At 41.0% G+C, this 16,518-nt stretch overlaps 1 pseudogene; it reads right to left on the reverse strand.

Moving 5' to 3' along the window:
* LOC108539105 (phosducin-like protein 3 pseudogene) overlaps positions 1-11,198 on the reverse strand; it is a 72,520-nt pseudogene extending 61,322 nt beyond the window's left edge.
* Positions 11,199-16,518: the final 5,320 nt, after the last annotated feature.

The following is a 16,518-nucleotide window of genomic DNA, read 5'->3' on the forward strand; positions in this document are numbered from 1 at the left end:
TTACAGGAGCAGAATTTAGAAGCTGTAAATATTTGATTGCTATTAAAATCACCGACTCTGTTTTGCATTGTTAAAAAAATTCTACATGGTTCATTTCAGCAAATTTATGCTTGATTATACTGGAAATGTTTCCATAGCTCATTGTTTTCTTTTGAACTAGGGACAAATACGTGTGCTTAAATTTAATTGGCTACAATTCTTAGTCAGTAGTCAAGCACATAGGATTTTAGAAGTGATCAACAAGATTAATGTATCAGTTCCTCCATGTACACTCCAGCACTTACTGTTCTGTTAGAATTCAGATTTCTTTATAGGTACAAATGTCTACTCATAAGAGGCAAGGAAAATGAAAGAGATTGCATGCAATAGGCTGGGCGTGGTGGTTCACACCTGTAATCCCAGCACTTTGAGAGGCTGAGGTGGACAGATTATGAGGTCAGGAGTTTGAGACCAGCCTGGCTAGCATGGCAAAATCCCATCTCTACTAAAAGACAAAATTAGCTGGGCATGGTGGCAGGTGCCTATTATCCCAGCTACTCGGGAGGCTGAGGCAGGAGAATTCCTTGAACCTGGGAGGTGGAAGTTGCAGTGAGCTGAGATCGCGCCATTGTGCTCCAACCTGGGCAACAGAGCAAGACTCCATCTCAAAAAAAAGGCCAGGCTAAAAAAAAAAAAAAAAAGAAAAAGAAAAGAGACGTTATGATGGCAATAAACAGGAGTTTTTCTAGGCTAATTTCCAATTGGAATGATCTTTTTAATTTTATGGTGTCTTTCTTCCTTTCTCTTTTCTTTCTTTTTTTTCTTTTTTTGGAGTTTGGTTCTGTCGCCCAGGCTGGAAATGCAGTGCACACCCACTCCCAGGGCCACTGCGCAAACCTTGCCCTCCAAGGGTTTTCAGTGATCAAGTGGAATTCTCCTGCATCAGCCACCCGAGTAGCTGGGATGGCACAAGGCACCCTGCAGCCATGCCCAGCTATTTGTTTGTTTCTTCTTTTTTTTTTTTAGCAGCAGACAAGTGCTTTCAACCATGTTGACCAGGCCTGGTCCTTGAACTCTGGATCAAGTGATTCCACCCGCCTCAGCCTCCCAAAGTGCTTGGATTACAGGCATGAGCCACCATGCTCAGCCGTTTTTCTTTTTATTAAAAGGAAAATCTTATCTCTTTGGTAATGAGTAGCAAACATTTGGGTCTAATAAGAACTTGGGAGAATTTTGTGTATGTGTGTGCATGTGTGTGTGTGTGTGTGCACGTGTGTGTTTTAGAGATGGAATCTTGCTATGTTGCCCAGGTTGGAGTGCAGAGGTTATTCACGGGCATGATTGTGCACACTGCCGTCTCACACTCTTGGACCCAAGCAATCCTCCCACCTCAGCCTTATGAGTAGTGTGGACTATAGGCAGGTGTGCTCCACCATGCCTAGCCTATTTCATGTGTTTTTATCTTTAATTTGGTTTAGAGGAGTACATCCAGGATTGAATAAGAGCAGCACTAGTGGACACAAGCCAACAGTCAGTCTACCCAGACTCCAAGGCACCTGCAGCACAGCCCTCCTTTTGCGTATGATGCCAGCTACGTAGAGGATCCTACAGGAGGAAGGAAAAACCCACATTTGCTTTATAGCAGGTAGGCTTACTCTGTGGGTACAGGTGGAAAGTGCATGAGGGCTGCAGCCTCATTCAAAGGTGGCTTGCAGAGTGTGGCCAGAGGAAATCTCTTAATGGACAGAGGTTCTGGCAGCACCCTTGGTCACCCACTTTATAATGAAGAAAGATACAGCCCACAGTTAGAAAATAATGACAATCATGGGAAGTACTGGAAGATCATAGATGCATGTGGATGGATAGAAGGAGTGGGCCTGAAAGTGAAGATTTTTATGCCATGTTAACACTCACAAGAGTGTCCATGGAAGAGGCACTGAACGACTGAGGAAACAGAATGACCCGGCCTATTGACGTCAGCCTGCCCCTACCCTTCACCACCTCTAGAGCTGACTCCATGAGCCCATGAATACAGTGGCCATGGAGGCCATGCATGGGGCCCCACAACCTGGACACCCACTCACCAAGCCCATTTAACTGCCACCATCTAAAATTCCAGCTTCAGAGAACACTGTGAGAGCTCCCATCTTCTCCAGGGTGCATCTCCCTGTCCTGGTCCACTTCTTCCCCACCCCTGCCCTGCTGCTGGCTTCAGTCTATACCAAAGAGGCCTGTATTGTAAATTTTAAAAACTTCATATTTTCCTGATGCCTCAGTATCACACAGGCCATGAGCACGCTGCCCAGGGCCCAGGTGCACTAGTGTGATAAGGTTGGTTCAGCTACAAGTTCCTCTTCTTGTTCTCCTCTGACTGTGACTTACTGACATTTAAAAGCACTAATAAGCCGGGCGCGGTGGCTGAAGCCTGTAATCCCAGCACTTTGGGAGGCTGAGACGGGCGGATCACGAGGTCAGGAGATCGAGACCATCCTGGCTAACACGGTGAAACCCCGTCTCTACTAAAATACAAAAAATTAGCTGGGCGAGGTGGCGGGCGCCTGTAGTCCCAGCGACTCGGGAGGCTGAGGCAGGAGAATGGCGTAAACCCGGGAGGCGGAGCTTGCAGTGAGCTGAGATCCGGCCACTGCACTCCAGCCCGGGCAACAGAGCAAGACTCCGTCTCAAAAAAAAAAAAAAAAAAAAAAAAAGCACTAATAACACTCCCTCATGCCTCTTGCTTGTGTACTGCACCTGGACCCCAGTAAAGGCATTCGCTCATGGGGGCTGACTCTCTTGTGCCCCCCCACCTGCTTCGTGGAGCGCTAGCTTAGTACTTCTTCCACACGGCCCCCTGCATGGCGTGGTGTGGCCTGTGTCCCTCTCTATGACCTATGAGTAGAACAAATCTTTTTATTTCACGTTTTCTGAGTGTAATTTCCCAAGTCGGAGACTGGAGAGATCTCCAGAGTTGGAGAGATCCTTAAACACCCCACAAGGGGGACTTACTCCCTGATTTACAACATGAGGCCACAGATTCACTCTTAGAACAGCTTCTTGAGAAATCTGAGAGAGTATTCAGTTTGCAATATTATCACAATACTTAGAATTCTAAAAGAAAACTTTCCACTAGTCAAGCTGACCAAACTCAGCTTTAGTAGAAACATAATTTGACTTAAAATTCCTTTGGTTGCCTTTAGACAGCAAGTTGACATTTATCGAAGAGGTCAGTTTTAATAGCACTCAAAAAGCATTACAGAAATCTCTTACAAGAAAGCAAAGTGTAATGGGTTCACATAAAGTGCCAATGGCGAGAAGTGAGCTTTTTTTTAAAACTCCACTTCCCTCAGCTTTTAAATAAAAATGTATTCAACATTATAGGAAAACATTAACATGACCTTTATCGATTCACAGTATCTCATATAAATGTGTTGAAGTCTTACAGGAGGTACATTTTTCAAAAAGACCAGTATGTTTGAGAGAAAAAAAATAAAGTGATCTTATACAGAAGCCATATGAAAGACCAATACCGTAACTGAGAAAACATAAGAATGTACATTTGTAATGGGTTAATTAATAATTAATGGGTTAAAATAGCTAAGTCATATGAGGAACTTGTACCTTTGCTTTAATACTGATACCTACTGAAAATCAAGCACACCTGCCCTGGCAGCCACATCGCTCCGCAGGTGCTCTGCTCTCTAACAGTGCTACCTGCTGTGCCCGAAGCACTCCTTGTTTCTTACTGCATCTGAGTCTGTGCTCTATTGGAAATCCTGTCCATTCTTAAGGTCTAGTTCAAATTATCACTTCCTAGAAGAAACTTTCTTTGATTCTCACAACTGTGATCAAAGCACATAGAACTTAGCCACTTTCAGTTGTGTTACTAACATCTATGTGATACACATGAATCCTTCTCCAGATCACAAGTGAAGGCAGGGACCCACTTCCCTTTCTTCCAGCTCTCTGTTAAGAGTCTTCTTCCCCCTCACTATACACACAGCCTGTGCATGCCTGTGCTTCTTGCATTACAACACTTTTTTCCTCTTCCTCACAAACTTCATTTTTTAAATTATTTTTTTCACAATAAAAATTGCATATATGTAAGATGTATAATGTGATGTTTTGATATATGTATACATTATGAAATGATTACCACAATCAAGCTAATGAACATAGCCATCACCACATATAGTTACCTGTGTGTGTGTGTGGTGAGAACATTTCAGATCTACTCTTGTAGCAAATTTCAAGTATACAAAACATAATTATTAACTGTAGTCACCATGCTGTACATTAGATCGGCATAATTTATTCATTTTGTAACTGAAATTTTGTGTCCCTTGGCCAACATCTCCCTATTTTCCCTCCCTCCAGCCCCTGGTAACCACCCTTCTGCTCTCTGCTTCTGTGAACTCATTTTTTTAGATTCCACACATAAGTGAGATCATACAGTACTTGTTTTTCTGTGTCTCCCTTATTGGGTCCCTGGATGACCCATTTAACACAGATCTCTGCCACTGGGGGCTTAATGGCCATTTCCCTCTTTGCACTGTGAACTCCGGAAGGGGTGGTTGTTCTAGGAGTATCTCAAGAGCCACTGTATCCAGAGTCCAGATCATCTGTAAAGCTCCTGACCCATGGAAAGCATTTAATCCATATTTGTTGTGGCTTTATCCCACTATAGTTCATATGTTTAAATTAGTAATTATATTTCATTTGGGTCAAACCATAATTATTAATAACTATTTCCAATCTGCTAAGTGGTTTTAGAAATGAAATAATAATATTGTTATCCAATATTATTCTATAACTTCAGTTCAGTTCAGGCAATGTGATTAATGACCTAAGGAATGCCCTGGAAGACTACCTGACTGTTATGTAGTAGAGATGGAACTTTTGTAGGCATGTGGCCTCTCGTAGGTCAGCAAAAGCCACAATGCATGATTAAAGAAAGGTACACAAATGAACACAGGATCTATTTCCAATGTTGTAACTTTTCCCTTAACAAAGGATCACTGGAAAGCACCTTGTAATCCAACGTATATTTCTATTTCTAAACCTATAAAAATAAAGAACTGGAGCAAACTGAAAACTATCATATGCTGAACTAAATAAGTTGGAAATGTGTAAAGTCTATACCTGTGGCCTTCTAATTTTGTAATTTGTAATAAAACTCTCAGTATTTGGTATGAGTGTTGACAAAATGTTTTAGTGTAAACACCACTGCACAAATTAAATAGCTGCTCTGCAGAGGAAAGTGGAACTTGGGAATACTTCAAATGAATGGTATGTGTGTAGGGAGTTCCACCTTTTCCACCACAGTGACACCCTGTTACCCAAGTTTGGAAACTGTTTACACAAAATGAAATGAAATCTTAGAACTCCTCAGATGTGCAAACCAAAAATTAAACAACACCAATAACACAAACTGAGGGAAAAGGCTGTTACTTTTCTCTGAAATAGTCCTTTTCATGTAAATAAAATAGATGACTTTTTTTTTTTTTTTTTTGAGGTTAAAATTTGGTTCATTTTAACTTCAGGCAGTGGTTTGTTCCTAATGTTTGTTCACCGTTTTCCCAGCTACATCATCATATCTTCAGAACCTTCTTAGAAACCAAAAGGCCAGGCATCTTCACTCTAGTGAGAAGACAGAAATCCAGAGTGGGGATTTTCCATGCCCAAACACATAGTTTGAATTCTGGAAGGAAAGTCCCACAGCCTTCCTTTTCTTAAGACCTGATTAAGACCTTCTTAATCTGATCTTACATTTTCTAATACCAGAACAATGAAGTTGACATGCAGTGAGAGTCGGGCGTGTGAATTTATTTCGTTCTACTTACTTTCCTGAAATTAGGGCCATTAGGGAAAAGAAACATTTACTCTCTCCTGTCTCTGATGATAATGAAATGCCGAGTATTGCTGTTGCTTTCTCCTCTCGTAAACCATTCGACAGAATCATCCCTCCAGCCTTGCATAGGCTTTTCTACTTTCATCTCTCTCTGTCTTAGTCCATTTTTGTGAGCCTTCTCCTTCACACCTTTGGAGTCATTGTAGCTCTTTGACTCTGGTCTTTAAATGATTTTGTTCATAATTACAAACCCTTGAACACGTCATAACCTGATAAGTGTCTTTTTCTTTTTCTTTTTTTTTTAAGATGAAGTCTCACTCCGTCACCCAGGCTGGAGTACAGTGGTGCGAACTCGGCTCACTGCGGCATCTATCTCCCTGGCTCAAGTAATTCTTGTGCCTCAACCTCACAAGTAACTGGGACTACAGGCGCGCATCACCATGCCTGGCTAATTTTTTTTTGTATTTTTGGTAGAGACAGGGTTGTGCCATGTTGACCAGGCTGGGCTTGAACTCCTGACCTCAAGTGATCCACGGGCTTCTGCCTCCCAAACTGCTGGGATTACAGATATGCGCCACCGCAATCGCCCTGATAAATGTCTTTCTTATCAAAACAGTAGCATAGCAGTGAAAAGTGTGAGCTCTGGAGTGAGACTGCAGTGGATGCAAATCCCTGCTGCTACTACTTAGCTACTATTTAATCGAACCTATCTCTTAGGGTTGCTATGAGCAATGAGATAATGTTTGAAGATAGCTTAGCACATTGTCTCCTAGACAGTTAGTGCTCAATAAATGTTACCTGTTGTTTATAAGTGGGTTACCATTTCTACACAGTCTTCTATTCTTTTAAATGCTGTTGGGACTATCATCCTATCCACCCCTTCATTATCATCATAACTGGGTCATCCTAAGCTATCTCTGCCAGAGAGGTGCTTCAGGCCTCACCTTGCAAAGCACTGATATTAATTCATTTCTTTTTAATTTATCAAGGGACTTTCACTAGCTACTAATTTAGCAGAGCGCAGAGTCTCCCTGTATGTCCTTCAGCTGAGATGTAGGAGATCAAGTACAAAGAAAAAAAAAATACTAATTGCTTAGCCTTCCAGCTGTTCATTTTCTTGTTTTTCAAAATGGCCCTTAGCAGCAAGCAGGAGACAGGAAAAAGGTTGTTCTAAATTGGAGCTTGATTTAATGTGTTCTGGATGCAAAACTTTCACTTTCAACCCTCTTCAAGCCCTAAATACACAAAATACAACCTGTAACATATTTAGTAAATGATGAGTGGCCGAGAGGTCAAAGACAATTTGGCACTAAAGAAAAATCTGATCTTGTTCAAAAGTCTCTCTTGCAGCCTGGCTTTTGGCTGGGTGTGCTTGACTGTCGTTTCTGGGAAAGCAGTAACAGTGAGGCTAATATTGTCCCCTTTCGAGCAGGTAGAGAGAATCCTTCCCTGATTCCTTTCTCTGTCTCTTAAAAGACAGTAGGGAGAAAAGTTGTTCATCTGATAAAATTGTTTATCTGTCTTATTTTCTCTGTTTTGATTCATTGACTTTCATTACAGTTAAGACTCATCAAGGGATAAAATCTGAAAACTTGTAAAGGATACTTATTACAGAAAAAATTTAAAGGTAAATGCTTTTTTACCCCACTGTCTTTATTCAGAAAAAAATATAGGAAATGTACTTAAGTTGAAATAGAGATTTTAACTACTGAACTCATAATTCTGATACTAAGTAGTTGTTTTACTTGGTCCCTTAATATTTCTGGATGTCTGCTTCCTCAGATTGAAAATGAAGGGCTTAAATATATGAACTATAAGGCCCCTGTCAGATTTTAAAACTTTATGGTTCTACTAGATGTTTAATTCATAAAGAAATACACTCTCCCCCTCCCCAGACAGTTCCAGATAATGTGCTATTTTTCACAAACATTGCTGATACAGCAGCTATTTTCAGTTTCCAATGAAGTGAAGAACAATGTGACCTATTTAAAAGCTGGCTCATGAGAGAATATTAGCCGCCAGTTATCAATCCTTTTATTTAATTTTCTTGATAAGGACTGTATGATAGAAACATTTCTTTGCTGCAAAACTAATAGCAGCCTAGACTGTATTTGATAATACTGTACATGCACTCTGTAATAGCTCTGAAAAATGCATTTCATATTTGTTGCCAATTCAATTTAGATGGGTTGAGAAAAAAGAGAAAATACACTTTTGTGCTCATCTTTCCTGAATGACTAAACAGTTAAAAAGATATATGGTTTCTCTAGATCATTAAAAAACTTTAACTGTTATTTTCCATATGGGTTGCTTCTCCGTGTAGGATCCAGAAATGATTGCTATTAAGATTGTAAGAAATTTATTTTTTGGTTTTAAGAAAATATTCTTCTGTTCATATACATGCTTTCTTAGAATGAGTTAACAGATATTTACTAAGAAAGACAAGAGAATAACTAACTGGGAAACCAAATTATTTTAATGAGGAAGCAGCAGCATTATTTTAATGAATAACTCAGTTTGTGAAAGTAGTTTCCTTAATTTCACCTGTCTAACAACAATCTGGCTAATGTCTATTTGTGGTAATTAAAACATATATATATATTTTTTTGAGACGGAGTCTCGCTCTGTTGCCCAGGCTGAAGTGCAGCGGCGCGATCTCGGCTCACTGCAAGCTCTGCCTCCCGGGTTTACGCCATTCTCCTGCCTCAGCCTCCTGAGTAGCTGGGACTACAGGCACCTGCCATCTCGCCCGGCTAGATTAAAACATATTTTTAACATTTTGTTTTCCATTCCATGCTTATGTTTAGGAAGAATCAATATCGTGAAAATGGCCATACTACCCAAAGTAATTTTAGATTCAATGCTATTCCCATTAAACTACCATTGATATTCTTCACAATATTATAAAAAAACTGTTTTGAAATTCACCTGAAACCAAAAAAGAGCCCAAATAGACAAGAATATACTACGCAAAAAGAACAAAGCTGGAGGCATCATGCTACCTGACCTTAAACTATACTACAAGGCTACAGTAACCAAAACCGCATGGTACTGGTACAAAGACAGACACACGACCAATGGAACCGAATAGAAAACTCAGAAATAAGACCACACACCTACAATTATCTGATCTTTGACAAACCTGACAAAAACAAGCAATGAGGAAAGGATTCTCTATTTAATAAATGGTGCTGGGAGAGCTGGCTAGCTATATGCAGAAAATTGAAACTGGACCCCTTCCTTACACCTTATGCAAAAATTAACTTAAGATAGATTAAAGACTTAAATGTAAAACCCAAAACTATAAAACCCTAAAGGAGAATCTAGGCAATACCATTCAGGACATAGGCACAGACAAAGATTTCATGATGAAAACGCCAAAAGCAATTGCAACAAAAGTAAAAATTGACAAATGGGGTCTAATTAAACTAAAGCACTTCTGCACAGCAAAAGGAACTATCATCAGAGTGAACAGACAACCTACAGAGTGAGAGAAAATTTTTGCAATCTATTCATCTGACAATGGTCAGTACAGAGAGTAGAAAGTGGAGTAAATGAGGGAAGAAAAACAACCAGAGTGAGATGGAGGCTGAAGAAGACAAAAAGAAGGAGGGCAGGAAGAAGGGACTCCTTGAAGACTGGCTTGGCCTAAAGGAGGGTGACTACACAGTTTGGTTTGCCTGTGATCCTGGTAGTTTTAGAGTGTCCCTTCACTCTAAAACTGTCCAATATGGATGATAAATGGTCACCCTGTATACACAAATGCCCCAAATGCCAGTAGCATACCTAACAGTAGGACACCTGTCCTGGCATATTGACTGTCATGTGGTGCATCCAGGGAGGAAAATTGCCCAGCATTTGCAGATATTGGACAACAAATGGTGTCCATAGGAAAAAAATGCCCCTGCATTTTATGGTATACTTGTATACTTTAATTGACAGACTTCTTGTGGCTTAGATATGTAGAGAAGGGATTTTGTATCAAAAATTATAATCTTACTGTTGGATGAGACTTTTCCTTCATCAAATCTCTGCCACTGCTTCTGTTTTCCTTTGCCTCTAAGGTGCCCCAAGGGTAACCACACCCTTGTGCTCTCCTTGCCCCTTGAGTGTAGGCTAGCTTCTATGAGTCGCTTCTAGCCAATAGAATGGGGAGAGGTGATGGCATGACTCTTCCAAGATTAAGGCCTAAAAAGATTCAGTATTTGTCTTGGTGCTCATCACCTGCCACTTTCTCTCTAAGGGATACTGGTGCTGTGGAGAGACCCATGTGGAAAGGAACTGAGGACTCCGGGCAAAAGTCACCGAGGACCGAGGTTGCTGACAGTTGCATGTGAACAACTTGGAAGCAGATCAATCCTTGCCCAAGCCCACACTTTGTCTACAGCCTTGGTGAGAGACCCTGAGCCAGGGATGCACATCCAAGCTGCACCCAAACTCTTGACCCACAGAAACTGTGAGACAATGAATGTGTTTAAGTCCCCATATCGTGAAGTCATTTATTACACAGCAAGAGATGGCTAAGACGAGCACTATTTTTATCCCCTTTTGAGTTCATGGCTTGGTCTCTCTACCTCCCACTGACTAAATGTGACTAAAGCAAAATCCTTTAACCAGCTGTCTCTGAATAATATTACCTGAATGCCTGCTGTTTACTAGCATGGGAGGAATTCAAAAGAGTTTATGAGGGAAATGGCCACAGTGAGGCAGAGGATTTACGTGCAGGGAAGGCTTCATCCTGGCAAATTACCCAGGGCAGACCTTGCCTCCTTCACTGTCTAAAATATCCAAGTCTTATAGTTTCAAATCCCCATCTCTTATTGTCTGTCTTATAGAGACCACCCTGACTCCTCAAATACAGCCACTCCATTCCCTGTGACGCTGCTTTTTTTTATTTTTTTGAGACAGAGTCTCGCACTGTCACCCCGGCTGGTATGCAGTGGCGCAATCTCGGCTGGCTGTAACCTCTGCCTCCCGGGTTCAAGCAATTCTCCTGCCTCAGCCTCCTGAGTAGCTAGGATTACAGGCGCCTGCCACCATGTCTGGCTAATTTTTTGTATTTTTAGTAGAGACGGGGTTTCACTATGTTGGCCAGGCTGTTCTTGAACTCCTGACCTCGTGGTCTGCCCGCCTTGGCCTCCCAAAGTGCTGGGATTACAGGCGTGAGCCACTGCGCCCGGCCGAGCCTTCTCAGAGATGGGGCACTTCCTCTAGTTTTCCACTTGACTCTGGTCTTCCTCCTAGTTCCCTTCCTTCCGGGCAGAGGCTGAGGCCAGGCAGATGGTACTTTTGCTCTTACTGTGTCTGCAAAATCAATGGCTGCATTTTCCTGCAGCTGACTAGGAAAGCTCTTGGCTGACTCATTAAACATTTTACCTTTGTTGGTTTCAAAGCACAGCTTACATATTAATGAGATCCACCATTTCTCTTTTTGATAAGGACTCTTTTCCAGTTTCATGACATAGTTTACTCTTGAGAAACAACAAAGCATGGTGCTTAAGAGCTTGGCTCTGGATCCCAACTTTCCAGTTTCAGGTTCTGGCTCTCAAATTTACCAGCTGTGTGATCTTGGGCAATTTGCTTCACTTCTCTGTGCCTCCATTTACACATAAAAAATTGGATAATAATGACTGTAATTGTGAACCAAAGAACCTGTGTCCCTATTTGGAATTACTAGAAATGGTTAGCTGTTTTAGAATGCCAAACAATTGGGAATACGTGGGCAACAGTCCTGATGATGGTTGGGCACAAGGAAGTTAATATGTGTAAAGTGCTTAGAGCAAGGGCTGGCTCCAAGTGAACACCTGTGAGCCTTAGCTACTATGGTATTATCACAATATCATATGAAGCAAATATAAAGCAGCAATTTTTTAGATCAAAATGCTTTTCTGAACTGGGACTATCTTCTTTGATTTAAATTTATGGAATTTGCCATGAATTGTGAAATAACCCACCAGCCTATACTGGCTTCTTAGAGAGAGTGATCCATGACTCAAATTCTTCAAAAGAAATAAGACTCCTTCCTCTCTGCAAAGGCTTTGAAGGTTATTTGTAGGCAAAGAATGGAGATAAGTTTTGTGTTACTCCAGGAAACAGAGAGGCTGCCTATTTAATGGGAAAGATGAGGATACTATAGAATCATTTATCAAACTTTCAAACAACTGCAGTTTGTAAAATAACAGACATTGTGGAAAAGTCAGTTCTCTTAGTCAAAGGAGAACGCAATTTAAGTTTCAGTATTCCACATAGAAGAAATGAATACATACCCAGTGATGATGCAGAGATAGTCACAAGGGCCTCATAGATGTTATTAATAGCATTTTCAGTGGACTAAGAAACAGGTAGGTATACAATACTTTGTTTATGGAAGTGAACAATCTGTTTTGGAATAACAACTCAGAAGCAGTTGTACACACACACATACACACATGCCTCACAGCTGTCCCAAAAGAGTTGAGCATTTCTGCTGCTAGAATTCTTTCTTTCTTCTGCTTTCCTGATTCTGTCCCCTCTCTTGACTTCCTGCTTTCCCTAACCTCAACCAATCTTCCTCACTCCGCTCCCTTGCTCTGTTCACATTCTTAATACAGATAAATGCTGATGCTAGAGGGTATTGATTAGAGTCACAAGTACTCATGGTGGTGATGAGAATGTGAAGTTTTTGCATAATTTTCCCAGAAGCACAGGAGTAGACGTGGAGAGAAAAATCTATGAATGAGCATGTTTTATTAAAAAAGAAAATAAAACTACAGTAGATCCTAGACCCTTGAAACTCAAAGTATGGTTCCTGGAACACTGGTGTTCCAGGTGTCACTTGGGAGCTTGTTAGAAATGCAGGACATCAGACCCCAAGCCAGACTATTGAAACCAAATCTGCTTTTTAACAAGATCCTCAGGGATTTGCATGCATATTAAAGTTCTAGAAGCAGTTCCCTAGAAATATGTTAGGTTAAAATAAGCTCTTTTTTTTTGAGACAAAGCCTTGCAGTGTCGCCCAGGCTGGAGTGCAGTGGCGCCATCTTGGCTCACTGCAAGCTCTGCCTCCTGGGTTCACGCCATTCTCCTGCCTCTGCCTCCCAAGTAGCTGGGACTGCAGGCGCCCACCACCACGCCCGGCTAATTTTTTGCATTTTTTTTTTTTTAGTAGAGACGGGGTTTCACCGTGCTAGCCAGGAAGGTCTCAATTTCCTGACCTCGTGATCCGCCAGACTCGGCCTCCCAAAGTGCTGGGATTACAAGCCTGAGCCACCGCGCGCGCCTGCCTGCCTGCCTGCCTTCCTTTCTCTTTCTCTCTCTCTCTCTCTCTCTCTCTCTCTCTTTCTTTCGTCTTTCCTTTCTCTCTCTCTTTCTTTTCTTTCTTTCTCTCTCTCCTTCCTTCCTTCCTTCTCTTCTTTTCCTTCTCCTTCTTCCTCTTCTTCCTCCTCCTCCTCTTATTCATCTTCTTTTTTTGAGATGGAGTCTCACTCTGTCACTCAGGATGGAGTGCAGTGGTGCTATCTCAGCTACTGCAACATCTGCTTCCCAGGTTCAAGCGATTCTCCTTCTTCAGTCTCCTAAGTAGCTGGCACTATAGGCACATGCCACCATGCCTCGCTAATTGTAGTATTTTTAGTGGAGATGGGGTTTCACCATGTTGACCAGGCTGGTCTCGAAGTCCTGACCTCAGGTGATCCTCCCGCCTTGGCCTCCCAAAGTTCTGGGATTACAGGTGTGAGCCACCGCACCCGGCCCTGAATGGTACCTTCTAAACCTTTAGAGACTCAGTTTTCTCATCTATAAAATGGGAATGATAACAATACTATCCCATTGGATTGTTAATTGAATTAACAATTATAGAATGCTTAGAACAGTGACTGGCACATAGCAATTAAGCACCATATAAGCATTGGTCAAATATATTTTCCAAAGTTAAGTGTAACATAATTAACAAATTCTAGAACTTCTTTAAATAATTAATGGAATAATTCCCAAAGCCCACTTGACCAATTTCTCCATAATCTAACCTACTACTCTCTCAACCCTACTTCTAGGCTGCCCCTGAGCTTTGCATATAAGCTTCGTGCTTATTAACCCTGCAATGCAATTATTTGTTTATTGTCTGGCACAAGAAGGAGATCAACAAATGCTTATAAAGTAAATGAATAGATATTTGATTTATCATTATTTCCAAATCTTCCTCAAAGCCCAGAAATTTCTTTGTTTTTCTCATGCATTTTCCTCCTTGTATTGTTAAAGACCAGAATATGCCACCCCAAAATATGACTATGAAGTAATTCAGGATGTGCCACCCAAAAATATGCCACTCTTTGATTATTTTAAGCTGAAGGCATTTGAAAAACAGCAAATTCAGGGAGAGGCTTTCTCTGAACTCCCCTTATCTGCTTAAAGACAGATCTTCCAAAAAGATCTCAATTGTCATAAATCCCCTCTCCAGGAAATTTTATCAATCAGAGAAGATTGACTCTTCTCACAGCAGAGGAGACTAGAAGTTGACACTAAATCCAGAAAAACGTTGTCCCAAATGATCATATCTCCCATTACTTCTTCTAAGGCCCCTTATCTTTCCTAAATATCATTTACTCTCCAAGTGACCTATATCTCCCTCTCCTTCCCCTTTTAAGATAGTATATAAGCTTTCAAATCTCACTGCTTTTCGAGTACTCACTTTCTTTTTCTGTGAAGACCCATGCATATAATATTTAGGATTCATACCTTTGTGTATCTTTAAGAAATATTATTTTAGATTCAGGGGGTACATGTGCAGGTTTGTCACATGGATGTATTGCATAATGGTGAGGTTTGGGCTTCTAGTATACCCATCACTCAAATCTCAAATAGTGAACACTGCACACAATAGGTAATTATTATCACTCCCTTCCTGCTCTCCCTGCTTTCGGGGTCTGCAGCATCTATTATTTTCAGCTTTATATCCATGTATACCATTGTTTAGCTTCCTCTTATACGTGAGAACATGCAGTATTTGATTTTCCGTTTCTGAGTCATTTCATTTAGGATAATGGCCTCCAGGTTCATTCATGTTGCTGTAAAGGACATTATTTCATTCTTTTTTATGGCTGTCTAGTATTCCATGGTGTACACATACGCATTATCTTTATCCACTTAACCATTGGTGGACACTCAGGTTGATTCCATGACTTTGCTACTGTGAATAGTACTGCAATAAACATATGAGTGTGGGTGTCTCTATATATAATGATTTGTTTTCCTTTGGGTAGATAACCAGTCGTGGGGTTGCTGGGTAGAATGGTAGTTCTACTTTTAGTTCCTTGAGAAATCTCTATACTGTTTTCCATAGAGGTCGTACTGATTTAACATTTTTACCAAACAGTGTATAAGCATTCTCTTTTCCCTACATCCACACCAACATCTGTTGTTTCACTCTGGAAAAAAAATCCAAAAAAATTCAGGCATCTGAAAATAGGTATTGTTAAAGAAAAACATTATTCAATGACACATGTCATAGCATAGTAAGGCAGGCTTTATTCAGGTCCACTGCAACAGGTATAGGGGCCACAGCAATGAGGTATTGCAGTGAAGGAGAGAGACTGGGCTCAACTCCAAGTACAGCATGGGCAAGTGGGACCTTAGAGCCAAGGAGCAGGGTGGGGTTCAGCAGATGGAAAAATTACTAAGAGGGAACCTCAGGGGTAAGGTGAATTCTGGCTAAACTGATTTAGCAAGGGTATTGCGAAAACTGGATTTTACATGGAAGTGCACAGATGGGCCTAGAAGAATATTCAGAAGGCTGAGTAGAGTTTGGCCAAGCAAAGATTCTTTGTCTGTATCTATGAGGCCTCTAAAAAGGAAAGCAGAGTAAACTTGGAATAATTTTTAAATGATTCCAAAAAAATAGGTGCACGGAGACTAGATTTTTATAAAGGTCAACAGCTTTGAAAACTTCATTCTGTTAAAATCAAGATAATCAGTTTCCCAAGTGATCTCTAAGAATAATATAGGCAGTCATGGGGCTGAATAATAATAATAATAGTAATAATAAGTGGTCACCCCCAAAAAGGAGGTCCATGGAGCTTGTATGTATCTTTTGTAGAGAGGTGGGAGTCACAGAAATGAATGATATAAAAATTGTGAGATAGGCAGGAAGTCAGCACTCCTAGGTACTGAGGATGTTCTCTGCACTGGCACACCTTAGCAGACCTTCAGACAGACTTAACGGGGAAGCCAAAGAAGCTTATGCTCAGGGCCCCTCACCTTCACAGGGTACCTTACAAGGCCCTTGGAGAGGCTCTAGCAATTTTATATTCTTAATTTTATATTCTTTTGAGGAGAGTAATTTTAGTGAAGTATATTAACATTGTATAAAGAAAAATGGACAATTTTGCATTATTCTGTTATTGAGCAAATGGGCTCATTGCTTGATGTGCTTAGAAGCCATACTGTGGCATCAGCTTTTGAGATAAAAAAGGATTTATTGAGAGGCTGAGCAGTAAGGATACAGGAGGCACGACTGAAATCTGTCTCCCAAATTTGAGTATGGGGCAAGTTTTAAGGGCTTGGAAGATGGCAAGCGAAAGGATTTTGGTGTGGTAAGGTCTGATTGGAGAGCTTCAAAAGTGACTATTTTTGGTAAGGTACACTGAGGCTGATTTTAGCCCTGGATCTTCCTGGCCATCAGGCCCCCTCACTTTTGAAATGGTTCTGATGTTCAGGTT

Source organism: Rhinopithecus bieti, unplaced genomic scaffold, assembly GCF_001698545.2.
Source record: "Rhinopithecus bieti isolate Rb0 unplaced genomic scaffold, ASM169854v2 scaffold_16773, whole genome shotgun sequence".
In the NCBI taxonomy this organism is placed as follows: Eukaryota; Metazoa; Chordata; class Mammalia; order Primates; family Cercopithecidae; genus Rhinopithecus; species Rhinopithecus bieti.